Source organism: Artemia franciscana, chromosome 16 (genome assembly GCF_032884065.1).
Source record: "Artemia franciscana chromosome 16, ASM3288406v1, whole genome shotgun sequence".
Classification (NCBI taxonomy): domain Eukaryota; kingdom Metazoa; phylum Arthropoda; class Branchiopoda; order Anostraca; family Artemiidae; genus Artemia; species Artemia franciscana.
In genome coordinates this window covers 24,146,825-24,168,874 of record NC_088878.1, presented here as the reverse complement: position 1 = coordinate 24,168,874, position 22,050 = coordinate 24,146,825, and the positions used below count along the sequence as shown (strand labels likewise).

At 33.7% G+C, this 22,050-nt stretch overlaps 1 protein-coding gene across 2 annotated transcripts in view; it reads right to left on the bottom strand.

The window, feature by feature from the left end:
• Positions 1–13,501, bottom strand: part of LOC136037253 (uncharacterized) — a 61,509-nt gene extending 48,008 nt beyond the window's left edge. For both annotated transcript variants that reach the window (XM_065719882.1, XM_065719884.1), the window contains exon 1: positions 13,362–13,501. The gene's annotated coding sequence lies outside the window, so the exon portion shown is untranslated. The remainder of the gene's footprint in view (positions 1–13,361) is intronic.
• Positions 13,502–22,050: the final 8,549 nt, after the last annotated feature.

The window sequence follows — 22,050 nt, the reverse complement described above, 5'->3', positions numbered from 1 at the left end:
TATCAAGACTTCAATTTGTTCCAAATTCAGTTTTTGGACCTTAAATTCAAAGTAAAACTTGGAACACACAAATGTTAGAACTGTCTAAAATAAATAAACTGTTAAACACTAGGAAATTTAGGAATCAGTCATACATTATAAAACAACTGAGTTGAAATCATTTCTCTGAGCTTCTCAGTTTTACTGAAATTAATCATGTTCTACAGTAACAACCATGTGCCTTTGATGTAATAATTACTTCTTCATTTCTTTTTTCCCCAGCCACTTCTTTTAGAATAAGTTTTCTTAGAAAACTGAGAGGAGGTTTGTTCAACTGGAAATGGAAAGTTCAGGTCCCCTTTATACAAGTCAAAAGTCATGCAGGGGCAACCAAGCCCACTGCAAGGCCCTTTCTACAAGGCTACCACTGCTACCAGGATGAGCTGTAAATTACGCATGCTTTCAACTGTTCGCAAATAGGTTTTATAATGGAAAACAAAAGACACCAATTCTCAAAAATGTAGTATGAAAAGATGTTTCTAATATTTTTTCTTTTAATAAAGATACAAAAATATATTTTCAAAATATAAAGGGGTGGAATTGCGTTATTCCTTTTATTTTTTTTTCTTTCAATAGAAATACCCAAAAAGTATTATGCCAATTTGAAAAGGAGGAGGGGCAACTTTGATCCCAGGTAGGTGATGGCTTGAAAATTAAAATCATGGTCCCTGGACCCAGGGGACCCAATGGAACCATGATAGAAATTTGAAAAAAAATTGGTTCTTTTGAAAATTTGCCCGGAACTCTCTTTTTGAGTAGAGCCTTCGTTGGTTCTAATAAAGGGTCCAAAATAAGGCTGGAAAACTATTTTTTTGATTCGGTTGAGACTTAAGAGAATCCTTGCTTGGTCTAAATGAACCAAATATTTTCATGGGAGGGGAAAGAAAATCGGCAAGCTCTGAAATTGGCCAAAAGACTTTTTGTCCTTGATCAGTTTGAAATTTCAATTGGATGTCTCTGGGCCAAGGGAGACCCTAACATAAAAAGAAAATAATTTGGAGAGCTGGTCTCCAAAAACGAGGTTAAGAAAACCTATTTCAGACTAGCTCAAAGCTAGTCAAAGCTCAGATTAGCTTTTATGTCCTTTGATCAAGAGGACAAGAATGCACAAAAAAAAGGTATTGCTCCCCTCCCCACAAAACAAAAGTCAAGAATTTTTTCCTCTGGATGAATTGGAAATTGTAGTTGTAGTTTTCTGATAATACTAAAACAAACCCATTTGTACCAAGGTATCTCAACAGATAAAGGCATGAGCATAAGCAATTGAATCAATCAGATTTTTATCATTACTTGACAGAACTGAAAGGGTTAACTTTCTCCTCTTCTACTGATACCAAACTTATCTCAAACCCAAAATCAACACTCTAAGCATAAACTGAGAAGAAATGTATTATCTAACTAAAAACAATTACCATAAGATAAATAAAGGCGAAAAGGGTTGTGCAAAAAATTTTTTAAACAACACTCAAACAACGCTCTATTGTCCCCTGTCCTAGTTATCACTAATATTCACCAATGGGCTACCATTAGGCCAAATCTGATTAGAATGCTCACAAATGTGTGTACAACACCAAAAAACTCCCCATCATTGCATACTTATCAGCCTGGACTAAAATTAGACTATCAGCCTGGGCAGTGCAATTTAATCCTTTCTAAATGTACTGTGCCCTGTTTAGGGCAAAAAGACTGAAATCATCCTTTTAGTCACACAATTTTCAACGTTAACTATTAACTATCGACATTATTGGACTGTTTTGAAAAACTGTTCATTTTAGTTTTATTGATTTTATCCTCTTGTAAGTTGTTTTTTCTTATTTGTATTGCTGAGGACGGCCCTTGGACATAGGGCCGTAATATTCATTCTAATTTGTTTCCCACTGTCTTGAGAAATTCCCTATTGTTCTTCTTGTTTTTGGTGTTTGCCCTTTTGTTCACAAAGAATTATCCAGTTGAAAGATGTTTGACTAATAGGCCTAATTGTGAAACGAAAAAAAAACGTAAAGAAAAGAGAAACAAGGGTAATAACAACCTGTGAAAACGTAGATTATAATGCATATATTTTGGTCAAGACCTCTGCTTGACCATCCTCAGTGCAAAGTAATAAAAAAAAATACCGAAAAAATCCAAACAATATAAAAACCAAACCTTAAAGCAAACACATAAACTAAAATAAACAACAAACAGTCAAGAGTAATTGAATATAATACTGAATAATAATTCAATCTTTTAATTTATGTACAGTATTTTTAAAAGCCACATAAGAGCATTTTTAAGGTAAGATATTATTAGAGGTTCTATTAGGTTAATAATAATATCTTACCTGGGAAGCAATTGGCTTTTAAAACGCTCTACAAAGACTGAATTGCCATTCAGTATTGTATATTTATTCAGTTATCCTATCACCATTGCTTGGAGATGTTCTTATCATTTTAGTTTTTGTGTTTGTTTTAAGGCTTGGTTTTTATATTGTTTTTTATTTATTTTTATTTTATTATTTTGCACTGAGGACAGTCAAGCGGAGGTCTTGACCAAAATATTCGCATTATAATCTACGTTTTTCACGGGCTGTTATTATCTTCGTTTATCTCTTCTTTATTTTTTTTTCGTCATAATTAACCAGTGAGGTCTCAGAAATTATTTAATGTAATAATCCCATCCCCTCTCTGTTGGAAATAGTCCAGTGTGTATATCATAAATTTTCATAAAATATCATAAAACCAAGCCAAGAGGCTTGGTTTTAAATGATTTTAAAATTGTCAGCATAAAGACTTAGTTTATTGATGACTACATGTGGGGCATCACTAATTAAAATATTAGACACTGTTGGATCAAACACAGTACCTTGTAAAAACACCACTTATGACTGTTTCCAATTTAAAAAAAGAATTTGGCCTCTATGACCTTGAACCTTGACCACCTGCTTCTTATTTGTCAAGAAGGATATTATTCAGCTGGTTGCAACTGAATAAATACCAATAGCATGTAGCTTTATTTTCAGTCTTCTGTAACACACTAAATCAAAGACCATGGTAAACACAAGAAGAACAATGTCTAATTCAACTGCTTCATCAACAAATTCAATTACACATTCATTGGCATCTATGGAATTGATTAGCAAATTCCAAACTGTTCCCCTATTGTTAACGTCTTCGTCTCCTCAAACTACCAAGCCTAACATATAGGCGCAAACTCGGGGATGTCATAACTGTCTTCAAACTTATTTCGACAAACATTGTCCCTGATTTATTCTTCTTTGCCGCCACCTTTTCTACCAGATGTCACTCAAAGAAACTGTCTAAGATGTCATGTAAACTCCGCCAGAGAAATCAGTTCTTTTCAAACAGTGTCACCAGCTTTTGGAATAGACTGTCAGAATATGCTGTCTTTGCAACTTGTCTTGACACTTTCAAATCAAGAGTGGATGCTGATTGGAGTGATGTTAGTGGAAATATGAATGGGAAGCCCATGAGTCTTCAACTCGTCTTTAATTCTTCACAGAGCCTACAAGGAGGAAATCCTTAGATTGCTCCAAGCTGCAATTTAAGGTAATTTAATGTAATGAGGTTTGTTTTAGTTAATTTTCTTTGCCTAAGGCTGTGTTGATTTGAGGTGAGCAGCACATTAGAATCAAGGTGCTTAATTGCAGCTGTATTCACAAGACTTTTAAACACTTTTCCCATGGCTAGTGTAGTACTTATTGGTCTACAGTTCTTGGCCATATCTTTATTACCCCTTTTCAGAATAGGTGTAATATGTTCCTGTCTCTAGTCATCTGGTACTACAGAGGTGTCTAGCGAAATTTGGAATACAGTAGCTTAGTTAGTGGCTCAGCTACAAAAGCAGATACTTCCTTCAAATGTCTAGGAGAAATGCCATCAGGACCAGTTGACTTATTATGATCCAGCCTTTTCAACTCTATACACTAACTTAGAATCAAGACTGAGGTTTTGCATAAGGTTATCAGTTAGATAATTTGGCTCATCTGGTAGAGTTGCATCATCTGGGGTATGAACACTGACTTAAACTGTTGACTTGGTAAATTTTCTATATTTTTAGTATTAATTAATTGATCTTTAACATTATAAATTTGAATAGAGCATAGGTATCAAGCTCAAAGGACTTTCCTTGTGCCTTATTAGAGCAGAAGATCTATATTGTAAGGTTTCATTTTTACAACATAAATATATTTAAAGGTAATTGAAGGTCAGTACCCTCTGGAAGGAGAAGGAGTGGATGTAGGTCCATCAAAATGCCTTCCTAGGACACTATTAAGGCTCTGGTTATATTCTCAAGATTCATTTATATAACTTAGCTACTCTCCAAATTAGCAAAAAGGCTCAAAACTAGAATATCATTCCAGGTAAAGGACTAGAAAAAGAGGAGCCGGTGTTTTTCCTTGGAAAATTCCCTCATGTGGACAATTGATCAGCCACTGAGAAAGTACAAAATAGATACATCAAGATGTCAGTCAGATGTTCTAAAGGGTAACATAAGGACCAGGTATCAAGAACATTCTAAGATAGGGGCTGGTTGGTCTTTAATCATTTTCAACTTTAAAGAAAAAGGACTAAAAATCTCAATTTCCAATCAAATAAGCACCCTAAGTTTCTACAACCCCAAGAGGGAGGTTAAGGATGAGGAAGAGGCAGACCTCCTTCTATATGGAATGAATTCTCCTCATTTTGGGGTTTAATGTTACGTTAGGGTGTTTAGGCATTAAAATAAACCGCTTGAGGCATCTGTCCCTTCCTGATAAAGAAAACAAGAAGAGAACCCTACTATAGAAGTTTAAAGCTCTTATCTACAAATATTTGTAGATTTTTTGTTCATGTAATTTTTTTTTTTACCTAAGAACTATCACGAATATGTAATCACTTTCTAGAAATAAAAAAGGACCTAACATCAAAAACAGTTCTAGGACAGGGACTTATTTATCTTCAATCACTTTTGACTAGAAAAAGATTCTAGAACTCTCAATTTCCAACCCTCAATAGCATTGCCTATAGTAAAGCCCATAAGGCTCCAATGTTTTATTATTTATTTGTTATTTATTTTTTCCCAGTGACACTTCATATGGGAAGGATGGTTATACTAACTTTGAATGAGTGGACTCATTCGATTGGAATCTGGAAGCTCTTGTGACCTTTTTAAGAGTCAAAAGTGATCAGATGGCATCTAGTCCCCCCCCTCCCAATGTCCTGTTCCCCCAAACGCACCCCCAAAAAAATATTGAGATGGCCATTTCGTTAAGAATAACTCAAAGATCAGATAACAAAAACTCCAGGGTCAACACAGCCCCCCAGGACAGGTGTTGTAAGCAATACCCTGGGGGCATATATGGTTCTATGGAAGGAATGCTTGCATAAACTTCAAAAGGGGCTCTTTTGGTTGAAAACTGAAAATTCTTGTTCACTTTTTAAGAGTCAAAAGAGATTGTAGGGCAACTAAACCCCCCCCCCCAAGGATCTTTTTTCCCAAGCCCATCTAACAAAAACTTTGGGGTAGTAATTTTGTTAATAATAGCCTTAATATTAGACAACAAAACATCGGGGTCAACAGAACCCCCTCCAGAGCTCAAGGGCAAGTGTTTTAAGTTATGTCCCAGGGACATATAAGGCTTTATTTAAGGAGTGGTTGTATAAACTTCAGAGGTGGCTAATTTGATTAGAAGTTGAAAGTTCTAGTTACCTTTTTATGAGTTAAAAGTGATTGGTGGGCTTCTATCATCCCCTCCCCCCCACACACCTTCTTCCCCCCCCCCCCCAAATGCATCTGATGAAAATTTTGAGATAGCCAGTTTGTTTGAAATAGTCAAACGATCAAATAAAAAAACTTTGAGATCAACATACCTCCCCCCCAGAGTACAGGGATGGTTTGTAACTTATTCCTCTGGAGCATATAAGGTTTTTGTGGAAGAAGTGGTTGAATAGACTTTGGAGGGAAAACAAATTATTAGAAATTGAAAGTCCTAGTTCTCTTTTTAAGAGTCAAAATGATCTAATGGCAACTACCATTATCTACCATCTATCAAATTTTTTATATAGCCAGTTTTTTTTTTCAAAATAGACCAAAGATCATATAACAAAACCTCCAGGGATAACAGAGCCCCCCAGAACCCAAGACAAGTATTATAAATAGTGCCCTGTGAGGGCATATAAGGTTTTTATGGAGATGGTCATGTAAACTTTGGAAGGGGCTCATTTGATTGTAAATCAGAATTTCTAGTGTCCTTTTTAATAGCCAAAAATGATCAGAGTGCAACTAGCCCCCCCCCCCCCAAGCCCCCTTATCTCCAAATGCATCCAATCCAAATTTTCACATAGCCGTTTTGTTCAAAATAGTTTAAAGATCAAATAACAAAAAATCCAGGATCAACACAAACGCCCAGAGCCCAGGAGCTAGTGTTGTAAAGGTTGGTCAAATAAACTTCACAGGTGGCTCTTCTGATTTGAAAATGACAGTTCTAGTTACCTTTTTAAGAATCTAAAGTAATCAGAGGGCATCTACTCCCTCCCCCACCATTACCCTCTTTCCCACGAATGCATTCTATCAACATCTTGGAGATAGCCATTTTGTTTGAAATAGTCCAACAATCAGAAAACAAAACTTTGGGGTCAACATAACCCCCACCAGAGCCCAGGGGAAAAGAAGTAACTTATGTACCAGGGGCATATAAGGTTTATATGGAAAACTGATTCTTCCAAGAGTCAAAAGTGATCCAATGACTACTAGTCCCCCAACCAATCCTTTTTACCCCAAATGTACTTAATTAAACTTTTGAGATATTCATTTTGTTCAAAATAGGCCAAAAACCATATAATAAAAACTCCAGGGTTTACACAACCCCTCAGAGCCCTGGGGGCAAGTGTTGTAAATTATGCCCTAGGAGCATATAAGGTTTTACGAAATAAATGGTCAATTAAACTTTAGAGGGGGCTCTTGTACTGGAAATTGAAAGTTCTAGTTCCCTTTTTAAGGGTCAAAAGGGACTGGAGGACAACTAGCCCCCCTGACCTCTTTATCCACAATTCATGTGATAATTTTTTTTACAGCCATTTGAATAAAATAAGTCAAAAGATCAGATAACAAAACCTCCAGGGTCAACAAAACCCCCATCGGAGCCTGATGCAAGTGTTGTATTATGCCCAGGGGGTATATAAGGTTTTAATGCAAGGGTTTTTACAATAGTCCAAAGATCAGATAAGCATAGCCCCCCCCCCAAAAAAAAAAAACACTTATCAACATTTTTTTCCAAAACGTAAGGGAGCTAACCTTTGGCCCTCCCTGCAAGGCCCAATCTCCACTCTGAAAGACAACTTATTAATGACATTTTATTCCAAAAATTATGAGAACTCCCCTACAGCCCTCATGACTCGCCCCCCCCCCCAAAAAAAAAAATACTTAACATATTTTTTTCAAAACTTATGGGAACTGACCTCTGGTCCTCCTTGGTCAGATACCCTCCACCCAAAAAATAAAATTATCAATGATAAATCATGGGAGCAAACCCCTGGCCCTCAAAACTTATTAACAATGTTTTATTCCAAAAGTCATGGTAATTCAGTTTAATTTTACTAGCTCTTTCCAAAACTGTTTAAGAAACCTATATTCTTCACTACAAACAAGAGTTTGGCTACTGCTCATTTCCTTAATGGTAAAAGCAAAAGACCTACAGCATATTTGGCATTTTACTAAAACAAATTATTACAAACATTTTCTTTTGTATTTATAACAAAACTGAAAATAAAATAAAAATTGTAGTGAAACCATGCCAGGATTTACCAATAGGCCAACTAGGCCCTGTGGTTTTCACTATCCCCAAAATTTGGGAGATTTCCCCAAAAATCTTACAAAAACTGAGCAGCAAAAATGCTTGGGCTTAGAAGCATCAAAGCTTTGAATCCAGGTCTGATTGAATCAAAATCTAGAGCTGAGCTTTCAGAAACTAACATCATTATATATCAAATGTTCAGTTTAATTTTATTAGTTCTTGCCAAAGCTGTTAATTTATTTCGGAACAAAAAATTATTTTGAAATAGGGAATTTTGAAAACTTGAAACTTTGGCAATCAAAAACAAACAAAACTTAATTTAAAAACTTTCCAAAAAAGAAGTTTTTTAGGGAAAAGTAAAGGCCATATTAAACTTCAGATTAGAAGAAATAGAAACCTACAATAACTCAAACCCAAAACAACCAGAAATTACAATTAAAGAATAAATGAAACCCAAAAAGAGCAGAAATTAAATTAACAATCATAGCAAAAGAACATGCAACAGGTACTAATATAAGTGAATAAATAAATCTTAAAACAAGTAAAGCTTAAACAGAATATTCAAATCAAGCTTAAAACAAACAAAATATTTTACTTTTGAAGGATAAATGAAACCCAAAACAAACAGAAATTAAATAAACAATCATAGCAAACAAACAAACAATTGGTACTAATATAAATGAATATATAAACCTTAAAATGAACAAAACTTAAATTGAATAAGCAAATCAAGCTTGAAACAAACAAAAATCGTTACAAACAAGAGTTTTGGTTTGGCATCCTCCTCTCATTGTAAAAGTCTAAAACCTACAGAGTCATTGGTGCTTTACTGAAAACAAATTATATTACAAATATTTTCTTTTGTACTTATTAAGTAAATTAAATTTTGAACTGACGAGCTTTCAGCAATTAATATCATTATATATAAAATATTCAAATTTAATTTTAATAGTTATTTCCAAGATTGTTCAAGACAAACATACTTTCACTTAAAACAAGAGCTTGGATACTGCCCCCTTCCCTAACTGTTAAAGTCTAAAGAACGAACTACTGTTACTGGAAACGAACTATATTATAAATATTTTTTTTTTAGTTATTACAGCATGAAAATAAAAATCACAGAGAAATAAAATCTTGAACTGACGATCTTTCAACCATTAATATTATTATATATCAAATATTCAGTTTGATTTTATTTGTACTTTCCAAGGTTGTTTAAGACACATATAGTTTTTAGTAACATGCCAATTGAACACTAGGTTTTAGACTTTTATAGTGAGACAAAGAGGCAAAACCCATAATCTTGTTTGTAGTGATTTTTGTTTGCTTCAAGCTTGATTTGCATATTCAATTTAAGTTTCACTGATTTATGATTTATTGATTCATGTATATTAGTACCAATTGTATGTTTGTTTGCTATGATTATTTAATTTCTGTTTGTTTTTTTGGTTTCATTTATACTTCAAAAGCAAAAGATTTTTGTTTGTTTTAAGCTTGATGGCATATTCTATTCAAGTTTTACCTGATTTAAGATTTATTTATTAATTTATAGTAGAACCTGTTGTATGGTTTTTGCTATGATTGTTAATTTAATTTCTGCTTGTTTTGTGTTTCATTTATACTTTAACAGTAGTTTCTGGTTGTTTTGAGTTTGAGTTATTGTAGGTTTAGCTTTTACTTTTCTTTAAAAAAAAAATTTTTTGGAAAGTTTTTTTTTTTTAATTAAGAGCCTAATATATTGAAGCCTTATGATTCTTCAGTATTGGCAGCACTATAGCATTATCTCTTACTTAAACATGTGAGTAGAACTTTCAATTTCTCTTCTAATTAACATTGAAAATTATCCAGGGGAGATACAAGGGTGAATTTTCTAGGCATAAAACACCAAGCACCAAAAAACAGCTCTTAAGAAGGAGTGATGCAAAGAGGGACACTTTTAGATTACTAACATATGTTCATTTTATGGTTTTTGTTTGTATTTTTGACAATTCATCCCCACTCACCCTCTCTAATGGTCTTGCAAAGCCTTAGAAAAAAAACTAATCAAAAATGATAAAATTCTTACTTTCTAAAAATACAGTCTATCTATTTATGAATCAGTTTTCACTAATCAGTATGTTAGTTTTTTGAAAGCCTAGGGCTATTTGAGACAGTTAGAGGGGGCTGGGGATAAATGACAAATACATAAATCAAAACCATAAAAATGAATATAAACTTAGCAATTTTAAAGTGAATATCTTTTTGTTCTAGCATGTTTCCTTCTGAAGAGCTGTTATTCCTGACCTTTGCCCTTGAGAATATATATAATTTGGACTATATATTTGACAATTAGGGGGGTAAAGGAAAGTTAAGTATTTTTAGGAATGATGTAGCTTAAGGAAATATTTTAGTATTTTTTGAAGTAGTTTTCAGGGTATTTACCTAGAATTGGGGCTACTGAGAAGGAAACATGTTAAAAATAAATATTTACTTTATAACATGCAGAAAAATTTTAGTTATTACATTTTGAATGTGCTTCCACAATACTTTGCCCCCAACCCCCCTTAATGTGCAAAGGTATAGCCCAAATTACATATTTCCCATGAGCTTGTTTCAACTTGTCTGCCCATAAACAGAATCAATATTGACATAATCAGGAAATCAAAAAACACATAGGAAATATAGGCTAAGTCTACAGTTTGGGCTACATATTTGCACATTTGGGAGGATTTAGAGAAAATTGTAGCAGAAGCACCTTCAAAATGTGTTAGCAGAAGCACCTTCAAAATGTGTTAACTACACTTTTTCTAGATATTATGAAGTAACAATTATTTTCTGAACATGTTTCCTTCTCAATAGCCCCCATTTCTAGACTAATACAATTTTCAGAATTTGGAAATCTTTTATATTAACAGATGATTCAGATAGCTAAGAAATATATTTACCTCTGGAGTCAGAATTTCATCCTGAATATAAATAAAACATTTGTTTCTACTTAAAATTCAATTTTAAGCTTTTTACAGACTCTTAACAATGACACTCTTTTTTTTTTTAGATAAATCTTATATAACTGTGTTAGCATCAATGTTGTTACAACTGGTGGATCATGGTGGCAAATTGAGAATCAATAAATACAATGAAAAATATAATATGGGCTATATATTTAGGTAAGGTTAGAAAGGAAAGGTTGAAATTGAACTTGCAATGGAAATGAATGTCATACTTGGATTCAGAATGAAATCCTGATTATAGAGGTAAGTTTATTTCCTGGCTATCTGAATAGGCTACTCTGTTAATATAAAGGTTTACTCAAAATTTTATGGTGTTTCCTTCTGAGTGAGCCAACCAGTAATTAGAACCTTTTATTCTCCTTACTCAAACATTTTGAAACATGGCAAATATATTTCATTTAAAATTTTATCATTTTAGCAAGCTATGCAACTTGGACCAATATCTACATAGCCTATCAGGAGAGGGGTAGAAGTGCAAACATCATAATATCCATCATGTTACATGAGAACAGAGTGGACAGATGATTAAATGATATTAAGTTACTCTTTTATTGTTACTGTAGCCTATAGCCTAGCTTGGCCAGAAAGGAATCTTGCAAAAACATTACCAAATAGCCAAGGCTACTTCTTTTTTCATTCAAACCTATATGTTACAGGGCATAAAATATTGGATGGTATTTGCCTAGAGAACTAACTGGAGAGAAGGAAACATGTTAAGAAAACAATTCTTACTTCATCATATGCAAAATAATTATGGTTAATACATTTGGCATGTTGCCTTGCTATATTTTATCACCAGTCCCCTAATGTGCCAATATATAGCCCAAATAATGTAGGCTATTTTCTATGCATCCTGCCATCTGTAACTTATTTTTCTAGTTTTTGTTTTGTTGCAGTTTCCAATTAACAGGTAAGTGGATTGAAACAACTGAGATAAATTGTAAGAATAGATAGAAAACAGGCTTATATAAATAGGGCAATATATTTGCAAATCAGTTGAAGTTGGGGGTAAAGTATATCAGAGCTGTATGTAAAATGTGTTAACTATGATTATACTGAGGAAAATTCCAGTTAAGTTTTCTTTTGCTATCTTGGAAAGGGGTTAGCCTAGATTATGAAAACAGAACTTTCAGAGATGTGTCTACAGACTAAACTATGTACTAGGAAATATTTGGAAGTACCTGCCTTTACTCCTTCCCTGGTACATGGATTGAAACAACTGAGATGAATTGGGAGAATAGATAGGAAACATGCCTATATATTTGCAAATCAGTAGGGGTTGGGGTAAAATTCTAGTTAATTGACTTCTTGCTATCTCAGAAAGGGTTTAGGTTAGGAAAATGAATTTTTCAGGGATGGATTTACAGACTGAAGTATGTCCCAGGAGGTATTTGGAAGCTACTACCTCTACTCCTTCTCCCTCTACAGGGCCCTGACCTTTACAAATATGTGTGTTATAAAAGTGTGACCTTGCAAAATAAATCTTCTGCTTAAATGAAGTATAATAAAATTGTTTTCAACTTCACAACTTTGCTTAATCCCAATTTATATGGTTTTAAAGATATGCAAATACATTTCCTGAGAAAAAAAAACAACCGAGAAATGTTGTTTTTTGAGAAAAAACAACATTGATATAGCTTAGAATTTTACTCAAATAACAGGAACTGCATTTTTAGAACTAAAGGCAGAGAAAAAGCAACTGATAACTGAAAATTAGGATAAAATGTTGTTTTTTTCAAAATTTCAGTAGGTACAGACCTGTCACATAGGCAAATTTCAGGGGCCTCTAGAGGGAGAAGAAGTGGAGGTGGGTGTTTTAAAATACCTTCCCAGGATATACTTTAGCCTGTGGACCCATCCCTGAAAGTTTCACTTTCCTAACCTAACCCCTTTCTGAGATAGCAAGAAGTCACTAAACTAGAATTTTACCCTTTCAGTGACTGAACTATGCACTGTGAAATATTAGAGAAAAAGAAACTGACTAGAGAAATGGAAATTAAATTTAGTTGTTAATTTGTCAAAATTTCAATAGGTATAGATCTGTCATGTCAGCAAATTTCAGGACTGTCTAAAGAGAGAAGGAGAGGACTGTCAAAATGCCTTCTTGGGACATAGTTTAGCCTGTAGACCCACCCTGAAAGTTCCATTTTCCTAACCTAACCTCTTTCCAAGATAGCCAAAGCTAGCTAAAGTAAAATTTTACCCAAAATTTTATTAGGTAGTAGACCTGTCAAGCAGGCGAATTTCCAAAACATAGAAATCAGAAGAGGATTAACACAGAAGCTAGGCAATACCTTCCCAGAGTATCTTTATGGCCCTGGACTCACCACTTGAAGTTTCATTGTTCCTAACCTAATCCTGCAAATACCCACTGAATTAGATTAGGCCTGTTACAATGTACCAGATCCATATTAGCCTACTTTCAGATCAGCTGACTAGCCTAACCAAATAAAAGCAAGATAAAAGAAGACAAAGCATTAAACCTACTGTATCCTATGAAAATGGTTAGTTTTAACCCAAAACAGTAAGAACTTGCTCAAATTGGTGATTTCATGATTTACCTTATACAATTATCATCCTATGATTCAATAAGTTCATTGTGGCATAATTAAGCCTCAAATTAATTTTTGTCAATCATAAACAAGATTTCTGTGATGAAAAGGTTGATAAATAAACTGTAAAATGTATTCTCTAATTTTTGCATCAGATAGGTAGCGTTAAAAAATCATTCTCTCCATATGGACTTATAACTCCTTTCATCACGGTACGCCATACCCTGCGCATAGCAAAAAACTGCAGCGAATTTGTAGTGTATAGATTTTTGTTTGCCATCATTTTTTAGAAAAACACAATTCGGCATGCTTCGACATTTTCCAAGGGGTGTGTGAAAACCTTTTCAAGAAAATGACAATTAATCCAGCTAATTGTCAACAAATGGACTGCGTTGAAAAAATGATTATTTTGGTGAAATTTAATGCAGTTTTATGCAATAGAAAAACATAAACTACCACAAAAAAAAAAATCAGAGAACAAAAGCTATGAAGTGGGGCCAAGAGAAGCTGGACTACAAATAAGCATTTACTGGCTTTTAACTCCAATCCTTTTAAAAAAAATCCATTTAGAAAAAGTTTCCAAAAAAGAAGCTTTTCAAAGAACAGTAACGGCCATATTAAACTTAAGATTAGCTGAAATAAAGCCTTCAAATAATTCAAAATGACCCGAAATTACTATTAAAGAATAAATGAAACCCAAACCGAAAAAAATTGAATAAACAATCAGAGCAAACAAACAAGCATCAGGTCTTAACTTCAATGAATAAATAAATCTTTAAACCGAGTAGTATTTAAACTCAATATTCAAACCAAGCTCAAAACGAAAGAAATCTTTTACTATTGAAAAATAAATGAAACCAAAAACAAATAGAAATTAAATAAACAACCATAGAAAACAAACATACAACAGGTGCGAGTATTTAATAAAACTTATGTAAATCAAGCTTGAAACCAACGAAAATTACTTCAAACAAGAGTTTGGCAACCGACCCCTTCCCTAACTGTAAAAGTCAAAAGCCTACTAGTCATTGGCACTTCACTGAAAATAAATCATATAAAACATATTTTTTTCTGTACTTATTACAACATTAAAAATGGAAAAATACAGTGAAACAAAATCTTGAACTGACGAGGTTACAGCAATTAATATTATTATATATCAAACATTTAATTAAATTTTATTAGTTCTTTCCAGGACTGTTCAAGCTATATATAGTTTTCACTACGAACAAAAGTCTGGGTACCATCCCCTTCCCTAATTGTAAAAGTCTAAGGCCTACTACTTAACTGGCCTTTACTGAAAACGAATTTCATTTCAAATATTTTCATTTGTACTTATTACAATATTGAAAATAAAATGGAAATCACCGTGAAACAAAATCTTGAACTGATAAGCTTTCAGTAATTGATATCATTATAAATCAAATGTTCAGTTCACTCTTATAAGTTCTTTCCAAGACTGTTCAAGGCACATATAGTTTTCAGTAAAGTGCCAATGACGCACAAGGTTTTAGACATTTACAGTTAGGAAAGTCAGCAGAAGCCAAACTCTGGTTTGTAGTAATTTGTGTTCGTTTTAAGCTTGATTTGCATAGTCAATTTAGGTTTTATTTGTTTTAAGATTTATTTATTCATTTATATTTGTACCTGTTCTACGTTTGCTTTCTATGATTGTTTACTTAGCTTCTGTTTGTTTAGGGTTTCATGTATTCTTTGATGGTAAAAGTGTTTTCTTCGTTTTCAGATGATTAGTATATTCTGCTCAATGTATAAATTTCGACTTGAAACGACCAGCCGTTACTTTGATTGTGCTCGGTATTCCTCTTCGAAGCTGCGGATCATCTAGCCATCCCCACAGGCATAGTTATTTGACCTTTAGACTATTTTAAACAAGAAAGATGTTTCAAAATTTTTATTGAATGTTTTTGTAGAGAATGTAGCTAAAGAAGGCATGGAAAAGAAACTGGCAGCTCTTGAGCCACTTTAAAATACTCTCCTCAACGTGTTCTAAAAGTTACAACTTAATGCCCTCAGTTGTTCTCAAAACATTGCAGATCCACCTTTTGATTACACTTGAAACATATCTTACATTTGATTTGCTTTAAGATACCCCTGGAAATTTTTCAAAGTTTCAACTTATTACCCTTGGCCTTTTCAGATGCACCCAGAATTAATGTTTTTCCATTTTGCTAATGATAATTCTTGCATATAAGCAATGTAGAAGTTGCATAATTTACAATCCTTTCCCTGAATCTATGGGTCGCATGGCATCCCTGGAGGTATTGCTATTAGACCTTTTGACTAGTTTGAACAAAATGATAATAACAAAATTCTTCTAACAATTGCTAAGGAGATGAGTCACATAAAAAAGGCAAGGAGGGGGGGACGGTTACCTCTGATCTCTCCTTAACTCCCCCTTAACATATATTTTAAGTTTCAACCAAATACCATTCTAATTTGCTTAGATACTGCTGATATTCTCTTTTCATAACCAGCAAGGACAAAGTGTATTTTGAGTGTAAAGTGTATTGGCATCCCTCTCGACAGTATTTAAAATTTCAGATTAATACCTTAAGCTTTTTTGGAATTTTTGAAAATGCCCTCTTTTCTTAAAAAAAACCTCATATATTAAGTGAGCAACTTTCATAACTTACAGCCCTTGCGCCAAAGGCTGCGAGAGGGGGACTGTCTATTCCAGAGCCATAGGGATTGACCTTCGAACAATTTTAAATAAAATAGCTATCTCAAAACTTAAATGAAAAAGCATTGGGAATTTCCTTCCGGTTGCTCTTAAATCTTAGAAAGGACACTGGACCTTTTAATTTCCAATTGAATGAGCCTCTCCAAAGTTTATACGACCGCAACTCCAATAATAATCTTGTAACTTAACACTGGGCAACTTGTATAGCTTACAGTCTTTACCCCGTGGATTGCAAACACCAAAAACAAGAAGAACAATAGTGAATTATTTTCACAAGACAATGGAAAACTAATTAGAATGAATATTTCGGCCTTATGTCCAAGGGCCGTTCTCATCAAAACTAAAATGTATAAGAAGAAAAACTTACAACTAGAGGCAACCAATATATATACAAAATTATTTTTTTTATACAGTCCCAGTATCCTTACATCAGCAAAGCTAACCAGGACTGATAAATAAATTGTGATGAAACGAGGCAATTCATTGAAATGAAATAGAATGATTACAAACATGTTTTTAGTGCTAATCTTGCTTTTTGTTTGATGATCTCATAGGTATAATCGTGATAGGCTCTGTGTTAATATCTATTGGTTTTTATGGCACTTGGTATTAAACAAGTGACATATAGCAATCGCAAATTCTGTCGGTCTGTCTGTCGGTCCCGGTTTTGCTACTTTAGGCACTTCCAGGTACGCTAGGACGATGAAATTTGGCAGGCGTATCAGAGGCTGGACTAAATTAGATTAGAAATAGTCGTTTTACCGATTTGACCATCTGGGAGGGAGTAGGGGCCGGTTAATTCGAAAAAAATAGAAAAAATGAAGTATTTTTAACTTACGAACGATTGATCAGATCTTAATGAAATTTGATGTTTGGAAGGATATCGTGAAATTAGTCTTGGAAAAAAATAAATTTTTTTGCGTATTATACCGACCGCCATCTTCTCCAGTCAAGTCTTTCCTGTCCAAACTCAATGATTTTTTGCATCAACCTCATTTTCAAAGCAAAGATGTTATCCTTTCCGGAGATTTCAATATTCCGGACCTTCTAGAAGCTGCAAATGAATCTTCTGTTGAGTTAATTGTCTTCTTGCTTTTCTTCGTATCTGCTTCCTACTTACCTGATACCTACAAGAATTTCACCTAGTTCTGTTTCTCTCATTGATAATATTTTTACATCTTTACCAATTCATGCAAATCTTGCTGTTGTAAGTGATATATTGGATAATTTCCTGTTGGATTTAGATTTAGCTTTTACTTATAAAATAGCCCAGGTAAGTAAGAAACGTCAAGTACGGTTAATAAATAAAATAGCATTAAAGCACCTGAATGAAAGATTGGACTGTTAGATTGGCAGAATGTAATATCTACGGAGGATACAGATATGACAACTGATACTTTTCTAAGAAATTTTAATTGCTGCCTTGATTCTAGTTGTCCATTTATTAGGAATAAAATTTGTGAAGAAAAATTTCCTATAAGGCATGGATAACGTCTGGAATTTTTATATCAGTTAAGAAAAAAAATCAGTTATTTAAAAATCAGATAAAGAATCCAACTGATTATAGTATTAAAAATTTTCAAAAATAAATTAACCACACAGATACGATTGTCGAAACATAGGTATTATTAAGAGTCTTTCGAAGAAGCTCAAAATTCTCCTCGCAAAACGTGGTCTTTAATTAATTTTTTTTTCAAAAAAAGGAAAGAAAGGAAGTCTTAGTTTTCTGAAGTTATTAGTTTAGAAGATGGATCGACTACTAATAAATCGGAGAAAGTGGCTGATATTTTGATGCTTATTTTGCTAATATAGGAGAGAAAATTGTTTCATCAGTAATGAACCAGTTTGATTCACGAAGTAATAAACATTTTCCTTCATACCTTCCATCTCCTCAAAGTAATTGAACTTTTCTCGGCGTATTTCTCAGTCTGAAATAACAAAAATAGTGTGTGATCTAAATCCAGGTAATTCAGTGGGAATTGACGGGTCTAGATCTATAATTGTTAAAGAAATATTGTCTGCAGTAATATTACCATTACAGCACATAATTAATTTTTCATTTAAAACTGGAGTTTTCCCATCTGCTTTAAAGAAGGGCGGATAACTCTGCTTCACAAAAGGGACTCTCCTGAAAACCCATCAAAATACCGCCCTAATTCTATTTTGTCAGGATTTTCTAAAATATTTGAGAAGGCAATTTATAAGAGGTTTTGTGACTTTCTTATATTGTCTAATTTCTTCACAAATTCCCAGTTTGGTTTCCGATCTAGACACAATACTGAACACGCTATCGTTGTTCTCATCCAATATATTCATGAAAGCTTAGATAAACGGGAAATTCTAGCAACAATACATTTAGATTTCAAAAAATAATTCGATACAATATCCTATTGTATATTTTTTTCTAAATTGGATAATCGTGGTTTGCGCGGACCGGCGTTGGATCTAGTTAAATCTTATTCTCGATAAGAGAAAGCAACGATTAGATGGAGGCAATTTCCTCTCTTCGCCTGTACCTCAGTCTTCGAAGGTTGGGGTACCTCAGGGCTCTGTCCTAGGTCCTCTGCTTTTTTAATTTATACTAATGATCTTCAGCGCGCTTTGGCAATCCCATGTTTCAACACACATTTTGCTGATGATACGGCAGTTTCAATTTCTGCGAGTAATGACGAGGAGCTGGAGGCAAAAATGGATACTACATTTTCTAATGTTCGTGATTGGTATTCTTTAAATTTTATTGCTTTGTATGTATCAAAAACTAATTTCATAATTTACGGCAGAAAATCAAATATTTGCCTTCGAATTACCCGAGTTACTTCTTCAAAGTATCTATTACCAATATCTCGGCTGAAAACGATACAGTACCTAGGACTTGTGATTGACGAAAGCTTATCTTTTAAAACACACATTCAAAATCTACGCTTGAAGATTTAAAGGTATATTGGTTTAATGCAAAGGTTGAAGCTTTATTTGCTCTACTCTGCTTTACGAAGTATTTATTTTGCTCTGATTCGGAATAATATTAATTATTGTTCTCTAGTATATTTATCTACATTTAAAAGCCATATTAAACCAATAAAGATTTTACAAAATAAAGCCCTAAGAATCCTTAAACTTGTTATTCTATCACCTATTGAACTTCCAAATAAGTCTTCTACAGCATCTTTATATACTTATCTAGATATAGCTTCAGTGTCTCAACAATTTACTTTTGGAGCATTCAATTATGACATTAAGAAATTACCACCATATTACCTCAATCAAAGTTTGTTATCCCAATCACAAGATTTACATAGTTATAACACTCGAAAAAAAAGAGTATTGACAAGTGTAGTACTCAGAGATCTAAATTCGCTCTGTCTGTGTCAATAGCCCGGTGCTGGGATGCTCACAAGGATCTTATTGCTAAATTTTCTTCTATCCATTTAATTAAAATAGAAAAAAGCAAGTTTTTCTAAATGAAAGTAAGGAGCCACATTAAAACTTAAAACGAACAGAAATTACTCCGTATATGAAAGGGGCTTTTCCTCCTCAACGCCCCGCTCTTTACGCCAAAGATTGACTCTTTTTCTCAACTCTACTTTTTAAAACATTAAAAAAATTTAGCGTAAAGAGCCGGGCGTTGAGGAGGAAAAGCCCCTTTCATATACGGAGTAATTTCTGTTCGTTTTAAGTTTTAATGTTGCTCCTTACTTTCATTTAAAAAAACTTGTTTTTTTTTCTATTTAATTTCTGGACGTTTTTGAATTAATGCATGTTTTTATCTTGGCTCTCCGCACATAAATAATTAAAACAAAATTTGCATATTAATTAATTGCAATTCTCGGAAAACTTTGAGAAAAAGGAGTGAAGGAGGAGGCCAAGCTTCCCTCCAATTTTTTGATTACTTAAAAACTAATTACTTAATTACGTTTTCATTGGTAAAAATTATACGTAACTTACGAATCAACTTACGTAACGAACTCCTATATTCGTATGTTTTTATTGCGTATATGAGGGGGTTCAACCCTCGTCGATACCTCGCTCTTTACACTAAAGCTTAAATGTCCCATTTAAGCTTTAGTGACTTTGAGCTTTAAGCTTTAGAACTTAAATCACACTCTGAATCACAAAGGCTGTGGAATAAATAGTTGAAATTACTAAAAATACTTTAGCATAAAGAGTGAAGTATAACGAGGAGGTAAACCCCTCATATGCGTGATAATTTTTGTTCGTTTTAAGTTTAAATGCTCCTCCTTACTTTCAGTAGAAAAAACTTTTCATATTTATTTTTTCATAGTTTTTTCAAACAATGCTAGAAAATCCCGCGCCCCCCTTCATTGAAATTCTCTTCCCCCATGAAAATTTCCTCCATGGAAATATCCTCCCATGTAGCCCCCTCCTCAAATATCCCCCTGAACCAAAAAAATCCCCCTGAAAACGTCTGTACACTTCCCAGTAACCATTACTATATGTAAACACAGGTCAAAGTTTGTAACTTGCAGCCCCTCCAACAGGGACTGAGGGAGAGTAAGTCGTCCCTAAGGACATAGTTATTACGTTTTTCGACTATGGTGAATAAAATGGCTATCTCAGAATTTTCATCCGGTGACTTTTGGGAAAAAATGAGCGTGGGAGGGGGCCTAGGTGCCCTCCAATTTTTTCGGTCACTTAAAAAGGGCACTAGAACTTTTCATTTCCGTTAGAATGAGCCTTCTCACGACATTCTAGGACCACTCAGTCGATACGATCACCCCAGGGAAAAAAAACAAAAACAAATAAACACGCATCCGTGATCTGGCTTTTGGCAAAAAATGCGAAATTCCACATTTTTGTAGATAGGAGCTTGAAACTTCCACAGTAAGGTTCTTTGATACGCTGAATCTGATGGTGTGATTTTCGTTAAGATTGTATGACTTTTAGGGGGTGTTTCCCCCTATTTTCTAAAATTAGGCAAATTTTCTCAGGCTCGTAACTTTCGATGGGTATAACTGATCTTGATGAAACTTATATATTTAAAATCAGCATTAATATGCGATTCTTTTGATGTAACTATTGGTATCAAAATTCCATTTTTAGAGTTTCAGTTACTATTGAGCCGGGTCGCTCCTTACTACAGTTCGTTACCGCGAACTGTTTGACTACAGTTCGTTACCACGAACTGTTTAAAAAGGAAACTTAAATTTCATTTAGTTCAGGATTATTTTTAATTAAGCATCTTTTTAATAAGGCAAAATTATTTGTATAGTTTGTTGCTCTGGGTGAATGTGGGCCTCTCAGCTATCTTCTAGTATTAATTTAATATTTAATAATATTGAAATTTTAACTTTGGTCAATAATATTGAATTCCTGGGCTAGCTGCTACTTTCTTATTATTGTTGTGTTATTGTATATTTGCCGTCATGTTTATCTTTGTATTGTAGTGTAATTTGTTATTGTATCTTTGTCTAGGCCTAGTTTTTCGAGCTTGTCTCCCCATAGGTCTATGTCATATATACATGTATATGTGATTAATAAATAAATGAGCTTGAACTTGTTTTGTAACGAATAAGTTACGGTTCAACCGCCGTCTTCTTTCGAAACTTTTCATCTCTGTCGCTCTACCACATTATCTGTACGTATCGCCGTTTTGGAAAATGCTCACAAAATATGACAAGTCAATTACGTTCAGTTTTCTTACGGTTCACAAAATATTTTTTACGTTTTTACCCTTAGACCCACAGCTCTTGCCTAGTTAGAAAATTCTGCATTACTGACCCCATTATAGCTGTGGAAAAGCGAATTCGTGCTTGTGATTCCCGTTTGACGAAATTGAACCATCTTTGGTAGTTGGCACTGGCTCAGTAGTTAAGATGTATTACTTGTGTTTTTAAGTGTTTATTTTCGTGCTTAGCTTAAATTTTCTTCTTCTTTTTTATTTTTTCTTTCGTTTATTGCTCAGTCTTATCCCTTTTTTGTATGATGGGTTTTTCGATAAATAATAATGATAATTATTTACTATTATTATTTAATAATAAT